The 15,705-nt window shown below is 44.2% G+C and overlaps 1 protein-coding gene across 4 annotated transcripts in view; it reads left to right on the top strand.

Annotated features, from left to right (window-relative positions):
* The window catches only part of LRRC8C (leucine rich repeat containing 8 VRAC subunit C), an 88,882-nt gene that overhangs the window by 23,228 nt on the left and 49,949 nt on the right, over positions 1-15,705 (top strand). Inside the window, exon 2 of one of the 4 annotated variants that reach the window (XM_068239830.1) lies at positions 1,455-1,505. The exons of the other annotated variants lie outside the window; for them this stretch is intronic. The gene's annotated coding sequence lies outside the window, so the exon portion shown is untranslated. The remainder of the gene's footprint in view (positions 1-1,454; positions 1,506-15,705) is intronic. 4 annotated transcript variants of the gene reach the window in all.

Here is a 15,705-nt window from a genome sequence, read left to right as displayed (position 1 = left end):
CCAATCCACAATGGACAGATAGCATAGTACAGGTAGTCCCCTGGTAATGCACGAGATAGGGGACTGTAGGTTCGTTCTTAACCTAAATCTGTTCTTAAGTCGGAACATTGTGCCATCTCTGTCCCCTGTACCTCCTATGTGCCCCCCTCTGCCTCCAGTGTTCCCCTCTGTGTCACCTCTGCCCTCTGTACCTGCTTATACAAGTTTAAAGCGGAACGGTAAATACAATTTAAGCACACTGTTTCACTTACCTGGGGCTTCTCCAAGCCCCCAGCAGCCGTTCTGTCCCGCGCCGGTCCAGCCCGAGCCGCCGTTCTCCCGCCGCCAGCTAGTTTTGGTTTCGCCGCCGGGCCGCGGCGCCTGCGCGGCTCTGGCCACGCGTATTCTTTCTTCGCGTCCCCTGCTATTGCAGAGAGGAACACGAAGAAACGATATGCCTGGCAGGGCTGTGCTGGCGTCGACTTTGAAGTCTAGGAACGGAACGGAGCTTGCGGCGGGAGAACGGCGGCTCGGGCAGGACCGTCGCGGGACAGGGCGGCTGCTGGGGGCTTGCAGAAGCCCCAGGTAAGTGGAACACTGTGCTTAAATTGTATTTACAGTTCCGCTTTAAAAAGCCATTTTTTCTTTGAATTTTTTAAAATCGATTTTCTCAAAAACTACAAGTTCAATTTGAAAAAAATCTTTTTGACTTGTTCTCATAGAAACAGAGAATCCATGCCATTCGTATCAGCAGGTCGTTCTAAGTTGGGCCTTTGTAAGTCGGGGACTATCTGTATTGTAAATTCCTCAGCACTGTGTCTGTAATGACCTCTCTTCTGTGCAGCCTGCAGCCACCCAGTGCTCACACAACAGAGTGAAACTACCACCACCAAAGTATAAACCAAAGTCAGGCTGATTTTCACTTTCATGGGGGTGACAGCGGAAGGCTGAAAGCTTGGTCGGGAAATAAGGCAGTTTTCCTAATATACCAGTAATGGTTTTTGATTTAGGCCCCATTCACACCTAAAAGCGCAAAATGCCAGCGATTACCGCCGGTGTTTTGCGGCGATTGAACACTGCAGCGATTTTTCCACAATCACGATTAGTGCTTCTATAGCACTAAACGCGATTGCCGGGAAATCGCCTGAAAATGGTACAGGCTACACGTTTGCGTTTGCCAATTTGCGTTAAGCACCGGCGATTTTTTAAAAAAATGCATTAAAAAAGCATTCAAAAAATGCACTAAAATACAATACCTCTGCATCACCATTGACTTATTTGTGTTTTAGATGCGTTTTGGAAAAATATGTAGCATGGCCAGCGTTTTTAAAACGCACATTGCAGAATGCAAACATATGCGTTTCTTCATGTAGCCCATTGACTTGCATTATGTGCGTTTTTGCTGCGTTTTCCACAACACTAGTGTTTATGCCTAGTGTGTTACTACCCTAAACTATACCTCCCCTACTTTACAGAAACCCTCATGGCGGAGATGTCAGGGAGAAGAATGTGACCAATCTGATCTGGTAAATGGATTTGTAAAGCTGCTAGATTTTCATCATCCACAACAATCATGGGGATTGTTTGGCGTGACAGTATAGCATGAACTCACATGAACCTCCATGCCAGTGAGGCATGATTCGTTCAATGCAACCAGCCAACGTACAGCCATGCAACCAGGAAACGTACAAATAATGTTCCTGTTCATCTCTGGACAGTTATTGCAATTTGAATGCAAATGTAATGCAAATTGTATTCAGCTTGGAATCAGCCCATCAGTTTCACTTCCTGTTTAATCTGATTGGCCAGTTTCCAGGCTGTATACAATTTGCATGATATTTTCATGTAGGCTGGAGTTATTTGCATCTCACTGACCACCTCCACTGTTCATGGCTATTGAAGTATATCTATTATCACCCTGCAAGCATATCTATTTGCATTTTCATTGTGCCTGAATTTGGCAAATGTTTATTTTTATCATCCAGCCTCCTGTGTTGTCACTGTCACCGCAAGTGCTCATGGTGTGGCGGGCAGTCTATTGTCAGGGCTATTATTGCTGTACAAGGCTATTTTCTCACATTATTGATTGTTGGGGCATAGTTTGCTCATATGAACAATAGCATTGTTTCTATCCTTTCCACAGGAAGCGGATGTCTGGTGCCTCATGACATTCATTTATACTTAGACTGCACACCTCACAGACCCATAATGAGTCTACAAGGAAAGAGTGCATGAATAGTATGTAAAAGTCTACTAGTAGTCTAGACTAGTCTAGACTACACTAAACATATTTGTCTGTAAAACTGAGGAACTTTAACCCAGGCTTGAACTTCATCTCAATCAAAAGGCAATACCCCTTTCCCCAAGAGAAATATTTATCTTTTCTTGAAGAGGGGGGGGGGGGGGGGATCTTTGTAGCTGATATTGTGGTGAAACCCCTTCCCACAGTGTGAAGTCAGGGCCATGGCCCTGACAGTTTGACAGTTTCCTTTCTATGAACGCCATTGCATTGTGGGATATTTTTACGGCCAACAACATTTTATCCTATCACAATGTTAATGAGTGTATTTGTAAATAATGGCAGTTAGTGCTTACAAAGTGGATAAATATAGTCAGCTTACCTCCTATTGTCTGCCTGTGTCTGCCTGCTCTCTCACCTCTCAGAGTCACAGATTACCCAGCAAGCTCATGATGAACCAGAACTAACTCTGAGTTAAGGTGGGTACACACCATACAGTTAAAAAAAATCCAATTTTATACAAATTCGATAAATATGATCGCTTGTCCTGAAAAATCAAAAGCTTTTTTGCTTTCGATCGAGAAATCCAATTTAATTTTCTGGGGGTTTTTGAATTTTTTTTGAGATTGTACATGTTGTAAAATTCAGACAATTTTTATCAAGGATTGTATGGTGTGTGTGATGGATTGTGAAATTTTATTCAACCAGCAAAAATTGTATGTAACCATTTAGTACATTTTTCTCAAAATTTTTCTAATATTTCTAACCAACCAATTTTTTGGAGTTTACCATCTTTTATCCCAGAATTGCAGCAAGCTCGAGAATACATGGTTAGTACCTCGAAAATTATGATCAATCGGAAAAGCCATGCACTTAAAGGCCTGTACACATGCTAGATTAAAGTCGGCTAAAGCATCCAATAACCACTGTCTCTGCTGGTAATCCGGCGCATGCACGTCAGCCCCTGACTGCTGCCCGACACCCGGCTCTATCCAGAGGGACATAGCCAGTGTGTTCCTCCCCACCCTCACATTATGCAGAGCAGCAGCAGCAGCAAAATTGCAGTTACCTGATCACCAGAAACTGTTTTCTTCTTACACTATGCTTCTCTTATCCATGTGGAAGCATCTCACCATAGACTTCCAATGTCACATAACATGCATCAGGAGGCTACAGAGAGCTGCTGCGGCATGGTGATAGGTGAGGTTCAGTGCAGAAGAGGAGGGGAACCGATCAAGGACCAAATAATTGTGCTTCCGTTGCTGGCACTCTGCATATATATATTGCTTGCTTCACCCACTAGATATTACCTAAATGTTGGCTTCATAGTAGGGCTGACCCTGGAAGAGGCTTCCTCCTGGCAGCCCTTCCAAACAAGCTGTACTTGTACTGCGATGACCTTTAACACTTAACTTGCCTACTAATGTCTGCAGATTGACAGATATAGCTCTTAGGATGTTTGAAGTGTTTCCGAGCCTTGCATGATCTGACCTTGGGGTGAATTTCCTGGGAGGTTTAAGGCTGGTTCACACGGGCGTCTGCTGAGCTTTTGCTTGGCATTGCGTTCAAACGCCAGCGTTTAAACGCCAGCGTTTAAAAGCTAGCTTTTGAAAGCTTTTGAAAAGCGTTCAAGGCTAGCAGTTCTGGTCTCTGCTATTGTTTCCTCGCGTTTACTGCCTCTGAAAGCAGCATGTTGCTTTTGAGACTAGACGCAACGCTGGGATCTACTGCCAGGCTTTCATGAAAGCCTGCAAAAGCCAGCTCTAAACGCTCCCATTCACTTGCATGGGATGGCAGTAGATCCCAAAAAACGCTGCGTCTGAAACGCTGCGTTAAACGCCACAAAAACGCCCGTCTGAACCAGCCCTTACTCCTGAGAAGAATGGCAAGTGTCTATGGTGTTTTTCCACTTGTGAATTGTCTTTCTCACTGTAGGATGATGGATTTGTTTGGAAATGATCTGATAACCTTTCCCAAATTGGTGGGCAGTAACAGTTGCTTTTCTAGCAGTCTGTACACACGCCCAATAAGAAAGTTGCAGAAAACAAATGACCAACTTTGCGGAAACGACTTTACTAGTGACGTCATTAGTATGACTTGTTGTTTCTGTGCTCTGATAGTGCAAACGACCAACTCATTTAAATAATGTACACACAAGCAGAAACTACATCATGCATGATATGCATTCATTTAGTAGAAAATGTTCAAACAATGATCCGCTGCAGGGATTGGGCAAAATGCCAGCAGAATGTTTGTTGTCATTTGTCTACATTTTTGCACACAATTGTCATTCCATTCCTCTAAATCTGTTGTTTGTCAGATATTTCAAACAACTTTAGTTTAGCGTGTATACAAGGCTTAAGGGCCCTTTCACACTGAGGCGGTGCGGTAAATTAACTGTACCCCATTGCAGCCTAATGTTCACACTACCCACGTTGCAGTAAATTTGTGCCGGAAGTGCCCTATCTAACGCGGTTCAATACCTACGGTACCGTGCGGCTCCGGCAACGACATGCGTCGGGCCAGTAGTCATGTACGTCAAAGGTAACGCACGTACATTTAAAAAAAGTTATCTACATCATCGCGGAAGCGTATTTTAGAAATATGTTCCCGCGCACGCCATTGATTGCCAAACAAGAAGTAAGCGTCACTTCCTGTTTGGCCAGATACCAGACAGGGATTACAATAACGCGGTAATCCCTGAAGGTCTGTTTTTGCACCGATAATCTGCAATTTGCAATTTCAAGCTGGCCTAAGATTATTGCTGATGTATTTTCTTATTGATATTGTTTTGACACACAAATGAATGCTGCAGTCCAGCAATCTAGCAAGGTGCCACAATAATGTCTGCTATTAGAGAGATGATTACACTTGCTGATGATCACTTAATCAAGTGCATAAATAGAGGGTGTACTTTGTTTTTCTCATGGCTTTATACAGATATGTATGCTGTCTTTCTAAAGCTTATGGGTGTACTGTTTGTCCGTTTATGCAATTAAAGATTGAACGAAGATTGAACCAGTGTCTGGTGGAGCGGATTTCCTTTTCAAACATTGCGTGTTGCCTGGCTCCTGTGTTTTCTGCTCCCAGCTCATTGTGGTGATTTGTAGCAGACCTCTCTGACATATCCCTTATTTCTCTTCTGCCTTGTAACTTGTGCACTTGGTGGAGAGTCTATGTTATACAGTAATACTGATTTCTCTCACATTGCCCTGAGGATTCATTATTAACCACTTAGCAATATTCACTACAGTTCCTGTGATAGAATGGATGGATAATCTTGTAAATGTGCATGACATCATTACTGCTCAGCAGCAGTGAGTGCTTCCCATGATTCCCTGCTAATTCAGCATTCAATTATCCTGTCAGTCATGAATTTGGTGAAGTTCTCTATGATGCAGCCTATTCCCGAGTGATTTCATGCTGAAATAGCTCGGGAATCAGCCTGCGGTGTATGTGTAGCCAACAAATTTCTCTCCGTCATATACTCCCATCAACCCCTGATGTATGACTACGCTTAGGTCTTCAATGGTGCTATCTTCTTCTCCAGAGTCCCTGCACATCTCAGAGTTGCCCACTTTGGCATCTTCCTACTCTTTACTGCACTGTCCACAAAAAGTTCCACAGGGAAGGTGGCATTACCTGATTCCATCTACCTGGCTGCATATCTGCTACATTGTTACAACAAGCATGCCCGATAGAAAGTACGTAACTGACCCTTTGTTTCTGAAGAAGCCTACAGCAAACCTGTCCTATAGAATGCTGAATATACATAATTAGATGTTCCTTTCAGTGATTCCAGAAACGAAGACTTCTGTTTTCTAAGTTAAAGGAAAAACTGAAATCCTGATCTCTATCATTGGTTGGCAAAACCATCCATCACTCCCTAAGGGCCCATTCACACTAGAGCGTTTTGCCGGCAATTTCGGCAAACCACTCAAATGCTAGCGCTTTTGAAAGTGCTAGTGTAATGAAACCCTATGGGCCCGTTTTTACTTGGGCGATTTGCGCTAATCGACGCAAATCGCCCAAAATGCTAAACGCAAATGTGATTATCCCGGCGATCGCGTTTCAGTGCTATAGAAGCGATAAACTTGAAGAAAAAAATTGCCGCAGTGTCCAGTGATTTTTCTGCGTGAAGTTGCAGGAAAATCACTCCCGCAAAACGCCAGCAAAAATCACAGGCGTTTTGTGCTTGTAAGTGTGAATGGGCCCTAAGAGGCCAATAGAGTAACAGGTAAACTAAAGGTGTGCAGAAAAACTGAGCTGTATATAGCATCGCTCACTTTCTCTGGTAGCTATTTAGGCTGTTGCTGTTCTAGACTATGGTTCCAACAGCAATTATTCTAATAGAATTAACAAACCCCTGCTATTTTATATTAAAATGAAATGTTACATTTATTCCTGTGGCATAAAACTGAGGAGGAAATGTCCGTTAGCGGCCACTTTTACCATTACAACTTATCACCACAACAAATATTTACGAATTATGCCTTCCCCTCCTGGGCTGTGGAGTCGAGGAGTCGGAGCGATTTTAGGTAGCTGGAGTCGATGGTTTCAATAAACTGAGGAGTTGGAGTCAAATGATTTTTTTAACCAAATCCATATCCTTTGTAAAAATTAGACTGAGGAGTCGGAGTAATTTTGTTTACCTGGAGTCACAGGTTTCATAAACTGAGGAGTCGGAGTCGGATGATTTCTGTACCGACTCCATAGCCCTATTCCCTTCCCTCTAAACTAACCTGTGTTCCACTACCCACCCACCCTTCAACACTCCCTCATACACCCCCGTGGATAACCATCCAAGCCAAAGCTAGTTGGAACCGCGTTCTCTGTCTGTCTTGTTGGACTGTTCTATGGAGAGGTCCATGACAGTAACAGTCATACTTCCTTTCCAATCTGCAGCAAAGAGAGAGGTGAGCACTGCTAGAACGTTGAAGGCCTTGTTAGTTTAAAAGGAGGAGGGGGGGGAGTTGTGGCATTAGTGTAGGGGCCCACCCTAGTGTTATTTTGAGGGAAGTAGTAAAGAAGGGGAACAATTTAAAAATGTAGTTCGGCTTTAAAAATAAAGCTGTTGGTGATGACATTGTGTGCATAGCTTCTCTTGGCATATACTTAAAACAAGATATTCATTTATTCACTTTAAAACATATAAAAACAAGTACTCACATTGAGGGCCCTTCCAACAGGGACCCTTCAGATGTAAACCAGCATGTGTTAAACCCACAAATCCACATACACGACTTCCAGACAATGCCCAATCTCCAGTTCCTGACCGGTTTTGGCCTTACGCTGTCGTCAGAGGAATGTCGACGGCGGCGCAAGGCCGAAACTGGTCAGGAACTGGAGATTGGGCATTGTTTAGAAATCGTGTATGTGGATTTGTGTGTTTAACACACTATATGCTGGTTTACTGTTTTATGACCATAGAGATATCTTCGGTGGAGCGCCTGTATTAACTATTTGTAGAAAAATTGATGCTTTTGAATTGTGGGTATGGAGAAAGTCACGGAGAGTTCCTTGGACTGCCATAGTATCTAACCAGTTAATACTTCAAGAAATAAGGCCAGAGTGTTCACTAGAAGGGTTGATGTTACTATTAAAACTCAAATACTTTGGTCACATAATAAAAACACTGGATTTTTTTGAGAAATCCTTGATGCTTGGAAAAAGCAATTGCAAATGAAGAAGGGGACGACAGAGGCTAAGACTGATAGACAACAAATGTGAACCTATGAACATGCCTATTCAACAGCTGAAATAATCAGTGATTGACAGACATCTGGTGTGCAGAAGTACATATGGTCACGAAGAGTCAGAGTAGACTAAAGGAATGAGAAGGAGAAGACAGGTGAATGTGTGCATTGAAGAACAAATTAAAGGGAAGGTTCAGGGTGGCTGTTAAAAAAATAAAAATGCCCATCCACTTACCTGGGGCTTCCTCCAGCCCGTGGCAGCCAGGACGTGCCCTCGGCGCCGCTCCGCAGGCTCCCGGTCCCCTCCGGTGGCTGACCCGACCTGGCCAGGCCGGCTGCCAGGTCGGGCTCTTCTGCGTTTCAAAATGCGCCTCACGGGGGCGCGCTGACGTCATCGGACGTCCTCCGGGCTGTACTGCGCAGGCGCAGTAGTTCTGCGCCTGCGCAGTACAGCCCGGAGGACGTCCGATGACGTCAGGGCGTCCCCGTGAGGCGCATTTTGAAACGCAGAAGAGCCCGACCTGGCAGCCGGTCTGGCCAGGTCGGGTCGGCCACCGGAGGGGACTGGGAGCCTGCGGAGCGGCGCCGAGGGCACGTCCTGGCTGCCACGGGCTGGAGGAAGCCCCAGGTAAGTGGATGGGCATTTTTATTTTTTTAACAGCCACCCTGAACCTTCCCTTTAATTTGAGTGACCTATTTAGAAATAGACTTATAAATTGCTATATTACTCCAGGAGCCTCTATCCAGATCAAGTTATTTGGGTGGCACCATCGGCAGGCATCTAATATACCGGTAAGCCTGTGTTAATTTTCGGTAATCGGCTACCCGGCATTAGGTGTTGGCTTGGGGTTAGGCATTAGATGGGGGGGGGGGGGGGTTAGGGATAGATACTTAGACTGAAGGGTTGAGGTTAGAATAGGATAGTAAAATATCAGTCATTTAAATTACCAATATTTTACTGTTTAGCGGCACCACTTGGAGTTGATGTGGCAGCGCCACAATAGGTACTCACCTCTATCTCCTGCTCAGTATTTTATGATACAATCTTTACTGATAGGTACTTGCCTCTATCTCATGCTCATTATTTTGTGATACAGGCTTTACTGATAGGTACTCCTCTCTATCTCCTGCTCATTATAATGTGATACAGTCTTTACTGATAGGTACTTGCCTCTGTCTCCTGCTCATTATTTTGTGGTACAGTCTTTACTGATAGGTGCTTGCCTTTATCTCCTGCTCATTATTTTCTGATACAGGCTTTACTGATAGGTACTTGCCTCTGTCTCCTGCTCATTATTCATTTTGTGATACAGTCTTTACTCATAGGTACTCGCCTCTGTCTCCTGCTCATTATTTTGTGATCACAAACACTGGTCCGCAAGACAGCCGGGGGTCCCAGTTTCTCTCACTGGCTGGGCCCCCCAAACCATCATGCGACACTTATAGGGAAGTGCGGGCGAGCCCTGGACCTCTCACCCCAAGGGAATTCACCCCCACTACCTCTAAACTGAATACTTACTGCAACAAACATAATTGCTAACTCCCAGCTAGGGCAATTTCCTACCTTTATCTGGTCAGCAGATGCAGTCAGCCAATCAGGTGTACTGTCATGCACCCTTTGCCTGCTGTACCAAATCTAGCAGGAATTGCATCAATTGGGTAGCATTCAGGTGGGAGGCTTCGGTTGGACACAATCGTAGATTGCATCTGTTACAGGGACGGTCCGTGTAGGCACATCTCCCACACGGTCCCCTCCCTAACCATCTCACCTGTCAACCGCATCCTGGAAGCGTCAAAAAAAGAAATGTATTTTGTGGTGCAGTCTTTACTGATAGGTACTTGCCTCTGTCTCCTGCTTATTATTTTGTGATACAGTCTTTACTGATAGGTACTCGCCTCTATCTCCTGCTCATTATTTTATGATACAGACTTTGCTGAAGGTAATTTCTGACTGTGGTCTATGATCTTATGTGCAGTTTTTGTTTCCTGAAATTTGATCAGAGCATAACATTAAATTAGATCTAGAAACAAGGTGAACTGAAGTCTTCTAATGTCTAACAGAAGATGCTTGAGTTTGCTTGTTCGTAAGTTTCTCTTACAGTAAACTAATATATCTTATTTAATTTTCATTTTGTATATTTAATCATCCATGCATTAATCTCTGCAAGAAGAGAGAGCAGATACAGCCAAGAGGGAGTTGCTATTACTTTACTGCAGTCCTCTCTCTCCCAGCAAGAGTTATGGCTGCAGTGTATGCATTAGGCTTTTATAGTTTTCCAATACATCCATACACTTAAGGATGCCCGCCAAATCTTTTACAGCATGTCAAGTGTCATACTTTATGATCTGGGATTCCAGATGAATGGAAATAGAATAGTTCTCAGGTAACGTTATTAATAGGTTCCTAGGGAGGGAGAAATCGTTACAGAGGATAGTTTAGAGTCTAGGTTTTCTCTCAGCTTACATGTGCTTTTTACAAAAATGGAAACATAATCACAGCCAAACCTAATACTTTAGTTTTGGACAGAATGGTGAAATATTATAGCATCTGACAGATAAAACTGTCATCCCAGCTGTCCACCTTCCCCCTGTGCCTTCTGGGATTGGGTGTATGTAACAATTAGGGCTCAAACCCACTAGCAGCGGTTTTTGCCAGTGCATTATTCAAAATTGCGACAAAATCTAGAACTCATTTACTGCGATTCTCATTCAAGTGAATGGGAGAGCATTTTCAAAATGCAAAGCGTGGCAAAAAAAGGCTGCTAGTGAGTTTGAGCCCTATTTCCTCAACCTTGCACTGTGTACTGTGCAGAGATTTTCCAGAGTGTTTGGCAATAAGTGCTAGCAGGTGGAAGAAAGAACTGGTGCAGGGTCTGGTAAGCATGTTAGCCCTTTATACACAAAGGAAATTGCCACCAAGTGATTTAAAGTGTACCTGTAATGAAAAAAAGGACACCAGATACATACTTCAGTAGTGGAAGAGTCTAGGTAGTCCAGAGGTTTCTTGTGGGCACGCTCTAACCATGGATGAGCGCATGCACAAGTAAGGCATGCACAAGTAAGATCTGCACATGCTCAGTAGAAGGAAGCGCTCCTGCATGACTGGCTTTGTTCTGCTAGACATGTGCGCACCTTGCCCGCGCATGCCCAGTCCAAATGCGCTTGTCCACATCTAGGAGCATGGCCAGAAGAGAAGAGAGACCTTGAGCTGGAGTTTGGTCGATGGGGATCCAAGCAGCCTCTAAGCCAGGCATGGGCAAACTTGGCCCTCCAGCTGTTAAAGTGGAGCTGTTAGGTATAAGGTCTCAGAGAAAATAAACACATATATCAGTAGCTAAATATTGGCTGTACTTGCATTACATATGCATTTCACTGTCCACGTTTGGATTTCACAGAATTTTTATATAGTATTTGCAGAGAATGATGCTCCTGACAGCTCATGGCAGGTTCCATGATTGTCTGTCTTGTATGAAGCCAATTGGGACGTAATATCCTCCCTTACCCTGCTTCCTGATGAAAAAGATGGTTCATGATCCGGACAACATTACTGTGCAGTGAATATTAATTAGCCATGTGGCTAGGAACAATAGCGGACTCTTATGGCCCGTACTCACGGGCTGCAAATGTTGCCTGTCGCCAGCACACGTGAGCGTGTGGGCGACAGGCCGGCGACAGCTCCTCGCCAGGTCCCTCTGCGTACACACGCGGAAGAGGGACCAGCGGCGAGGTGGAAGCTATCGCCGACGTTCCTCCTCCCTCCGCCGGAAGCTCCATATACTTTAATGGAGGTTGCTGTCGCTAGTCCGCGTACTCACGCGGACTAGCGACAGTTGCGGCGGAGGTGCGGCGGCGACTGTCGCCATGCGATTGAAACTTTCAATCGCATGGCGACATGAGCGACGGGCGACAGTTCGGGGTGCGCGCGCGTGCAACGGCCCATACTCACGGGTGACCTGTCGCCGCAACACACGCGCGCCGCGTGTTGAGGCGACAAAAGTCCCTCGTGAGTATGGGCCATAACGGAACATGTGTCCTGTGCACAGCACAATGATTTTTCAGTGCTGTGAGTTAGGCTGCGTTACTGGCTGCTGTAACATGAGTCTGTAACTTCTCACTGTGCAAGCAGCCTTAGGGCGGTATAGGGAAATGAAGGGGAGGACCAAGGGAGTGGGGAGAAGGAGCAGCCCCAGAATGCTTTGCAGTATCTGTTATTCGTCCTGTCGGCCTCTTTAGGGGCTTGAGAATAACAAGCCTTGCTGTTCAGCAAGCATCAAAGTAAGAGAGATTTTGAACTTCAGTATTGCCTTTTTGGCTTCCTTCTAAACGGTTTAACACAGGAGAATAGAGGTTTAAATTAGCTTTTTGAAGCCTGACAGTTACTCTTTAAGGAACTACAAGTCCCACAATGCATTGCAGGAGTCTTACAGCCACAGTCATGACTCATAAAGGCAAATGCATTGTGGGACTTGTAGTTACTTAACAGCTGGAGGGCCAAGTTTGCCCATGCCTGCTCTAAGCCATGCATGATAGCACGCCATGAATGATAGCATTCCAAGGAGCATCCAGAGAACCAACTGCATGATATTAACAACATTTTTATAAAAAAATTGTTTAACAAAAAGCTTGTTAAAGGAAACGAAAACACAAAATAAAAGGGAACTAATGTAAACAAAAAGTATACTTAGTATAGTACTTAGTATACTTAGTTACAATTGCCTTGGCCTCTGCACGCTACATTCCAGGTTACTTGGTGTTGATATGCAGTTCTGTTTAATGTTTATGGCTTACTGAGGTGGTGTTCAGTAAGCAAGAGCAGGAAGATAACACGTGTGAAGACAGGTCTATTTACAGTCTCGTTACAGCATTTTAGGACAGCTTTTCTATCTTGGAAAACACAGTGTTATGGCCCATACTCACGGGCTACATAAGTGGCCTGTTGCCAGCACACGTGAGCGTGTGCGCGACAGGTCAGCGACAGCTCCCTCCGCGTACACACGCGGAAGAGGGATCAGCTGTACGATGGAAGCTGTCGCCGACGTTCCTCCCCCCTCGCCGGAAGCGCAGTCTATTTGCTATTATGTTGCTGTCGCTAGTCCGCATACTCACGCGGACTAGCGACAGTTGCGGCGGAGTTGCGGCAGCAACTGTCGGCAGGCGATTGACCACGGTCAATCACCTGGCGACATCAGCGATGGTTCGGGGTGCGCGCCCGTGCAACGCCTAATACTCACGGGCGACCTGTCACCGCAACACGTGCGCCGCGTGTTGCGGCGACAATTGTAGCCCGTGAGTATGGGCCATTATCCAGTTTTCTCAGCCAATTACAGAAATGTTTACAACAGGCTGAGGTTTGTTAATATGCTTTGTGATGCTCAGTGATCACACCAACCATGCTCTTATTTGTACGTAGTTCATATCACAGCAGGCTAAGGTGGTGCAAACAGGAATTGAGTGGATTATTGACCAGCATTAAATTGCAAATCCATGCATATCTAGGAAGCACTAGGTGGGTCTTTCCGTTCCTCAGGAAATCCTGTTTTTCTGAGCTTCTGTACAAATGACGATATTTGATATCAAAATGATGGTCTTGCCAACCTGGCTCTGTTTAAGTCCTTGTCTAACTTGTAGTATGTTGTAAGGAAATGTCCTACCAGACTTCTGGGTATAATTGAGTCAAAAATTATAATATCATATGTAAAAAATTTTAAGTGCCAGTAAAAAAACAGGGACACATAAACATTAAATTCTGCTTGATTGTTATAGATTAGCATAACTTGTATTGGAAGCTTGGAAAATAAGATCTGAAAATTAGATATTCTGCCTCTTTGTGCACTTAAAGGGAACCCGAGACAAATGGAGGCTGCCATATTTATTTCCTTTTAAACAGTGCACATTGCCAGGCTGTCCTGCTGATTCAGACACTACTGACCAGAACGATGGACTGGCAGGACTGCCAGGCAACTGGCATAGTTTAAAAGGAAATAAATATAGCTGCTTCTATATCGCTCTCTCCTCTGGTTCCTTTTAAGAACTTACGAAAAGGGTAGAATGGCTTGTGGAACTGTACTTCTGCCATCTCAGGTACACTTTATAGGATACCTGAACTGAGAGGGATGTGGAGGCTGCCATATTTATTTCCTTATAAACAATACCAGTTGCCTGGCTTCCTGCTGATCTCATCAACTGCATGTTCTGATTCTATAAATGCAAAATACTCACTATTTGCAGCTAATGTGTGTGTTTGTGTTTTGCCAGGTGTGGAAGCGCGTATGGTAACATATTGTGCAACCCACTTGGTGGTTAGTAATCCTAAAGAGGTTAGCAATCCCTGCTATAAATGTAGACTTCGCATTTTCCCTTTAGGTCAAATTTTGATTCCATGCCTTTACCCAATATAATCTCATATGCTATCTGTAGAAAAAGTAAACCCCCAGGTTAACTGTGAAATTTCACATATAAACTATAAAAAACAGCTTCTAAAGCACGTATAGCATGGTAGATTGCCACACCAAGGTACTGTATTTAGTTCTGAAGAAACTGGGTGTCACCTGCAAAACGCGTTGTCTCTAGTGTAGAACAAGTTTGGGTTTTTTTTTATAAATGGTGTTGTCATGTTAAGGTAAGCCAGACACTTACCTTTTATAAAGGAGACCTGAACTCAGCTGAAATCTGAGATGCTTTATTTACCTGGGGCTTCTTCCAGCCCCTTGTAGTCCATGAGGTCCCTCAGTGTCCCCCGGGTTCTGACCATTCTCCTGTTGGTAGCTCTGTGACACGTATGACCCGATTGCGAGTCGTGGCAACCGCACATGTGTGGCCCAGTCCACCCACCCTTCTCTTTCGTGCTTAAATAAGAACTCCAGTGAAAATAACGTAATAAAAAAGTGCTTCATTTTTACAATAATTATGAATAAATGATTTAGTCAGTGTTTGCCCATTGTAAAATCATTTAAATCCCTGATTTATATTCTGACATTTATCACATGGTGACATTTTTACTGCTGGCAGGTGATGTAGCTGCTGCTTGCTGTTTTGGCAGTTGGACCCAGTTGTAAACAGCTATTTGCCACAATGCAACAAGGTTCACTGCCAGGAATCTGCCAGGAGTACCATGGTCCTCAGAGTTTCTTGTGGGAGGGGTTTCACCACAATATCAGTCATACAGCTCCCCCTGATGATCTGTTTGTGAAAAGGAATAGATTTCTCATGTAAATGGGGGTATCAGCTACTGATTGGGATAAAGTTCAATTCTTGGTCACGGTTTCTCTTTAAGTCCCTGGCAGTGTTCTGCACATGTACGGTTCATTCTTTCAAGATTCCAGCCAAGACACAGGTAACTGCAGTTTCTAGAGCCAAGCAAAGTGATCAGTGCAAATCAGTAGGTATGCAGAGCTGGACATCATGTTCATTTTGAGAATCTCTTTTACCTTACATTGTTAGGTTTTAGCAAATTGTACTGCAAACTTCTACCTACTTCCTGTCAGGTTAAGGCACTGAAGATTAGTGATGCGTGCGTTTATATGGCAACTCGTGAAGAAACGTGATTCATTTGATCTGGTGATAGACTTATAGTGTGTGAGTTGTTAGCAGGCATAATGATCACATAGAAAGTGCATCATTCTTACAGTTCCTTAGTGTGTACAGTATGCAGCATTACCTGACTGGACTACAGGTGTATCTGGTAGTAAAGTAATAACAGACGCACCAGTGCAATGTATCACATATTTCTTTCTGTGAGAAGACCTACCATACATATAAAGTTAGAGCTCCCTGGGGATTACTTTAGTAAAC

Source organism: Hyperolius riggenbachi, chromosome 6 (assembly GCF_040937935.1).
Source record: "Hyperolius riggenbachi isolate aHypRig1 chromosome 6, aHypRig1.pri, whole genome shotgun sequence".
Taxonomy (NCBI): domain Eukaryota; kingdom Metazoa; phylum Chordata; class Amphibia; order Anura; family Hyperoliidae; genus Hyperolius; species Hyperolius riggenbachi.
Note: the sequence above shows the minus strand (reverse complement) of the source record. Positions and strands in the feature narration are given on the sequence as shown.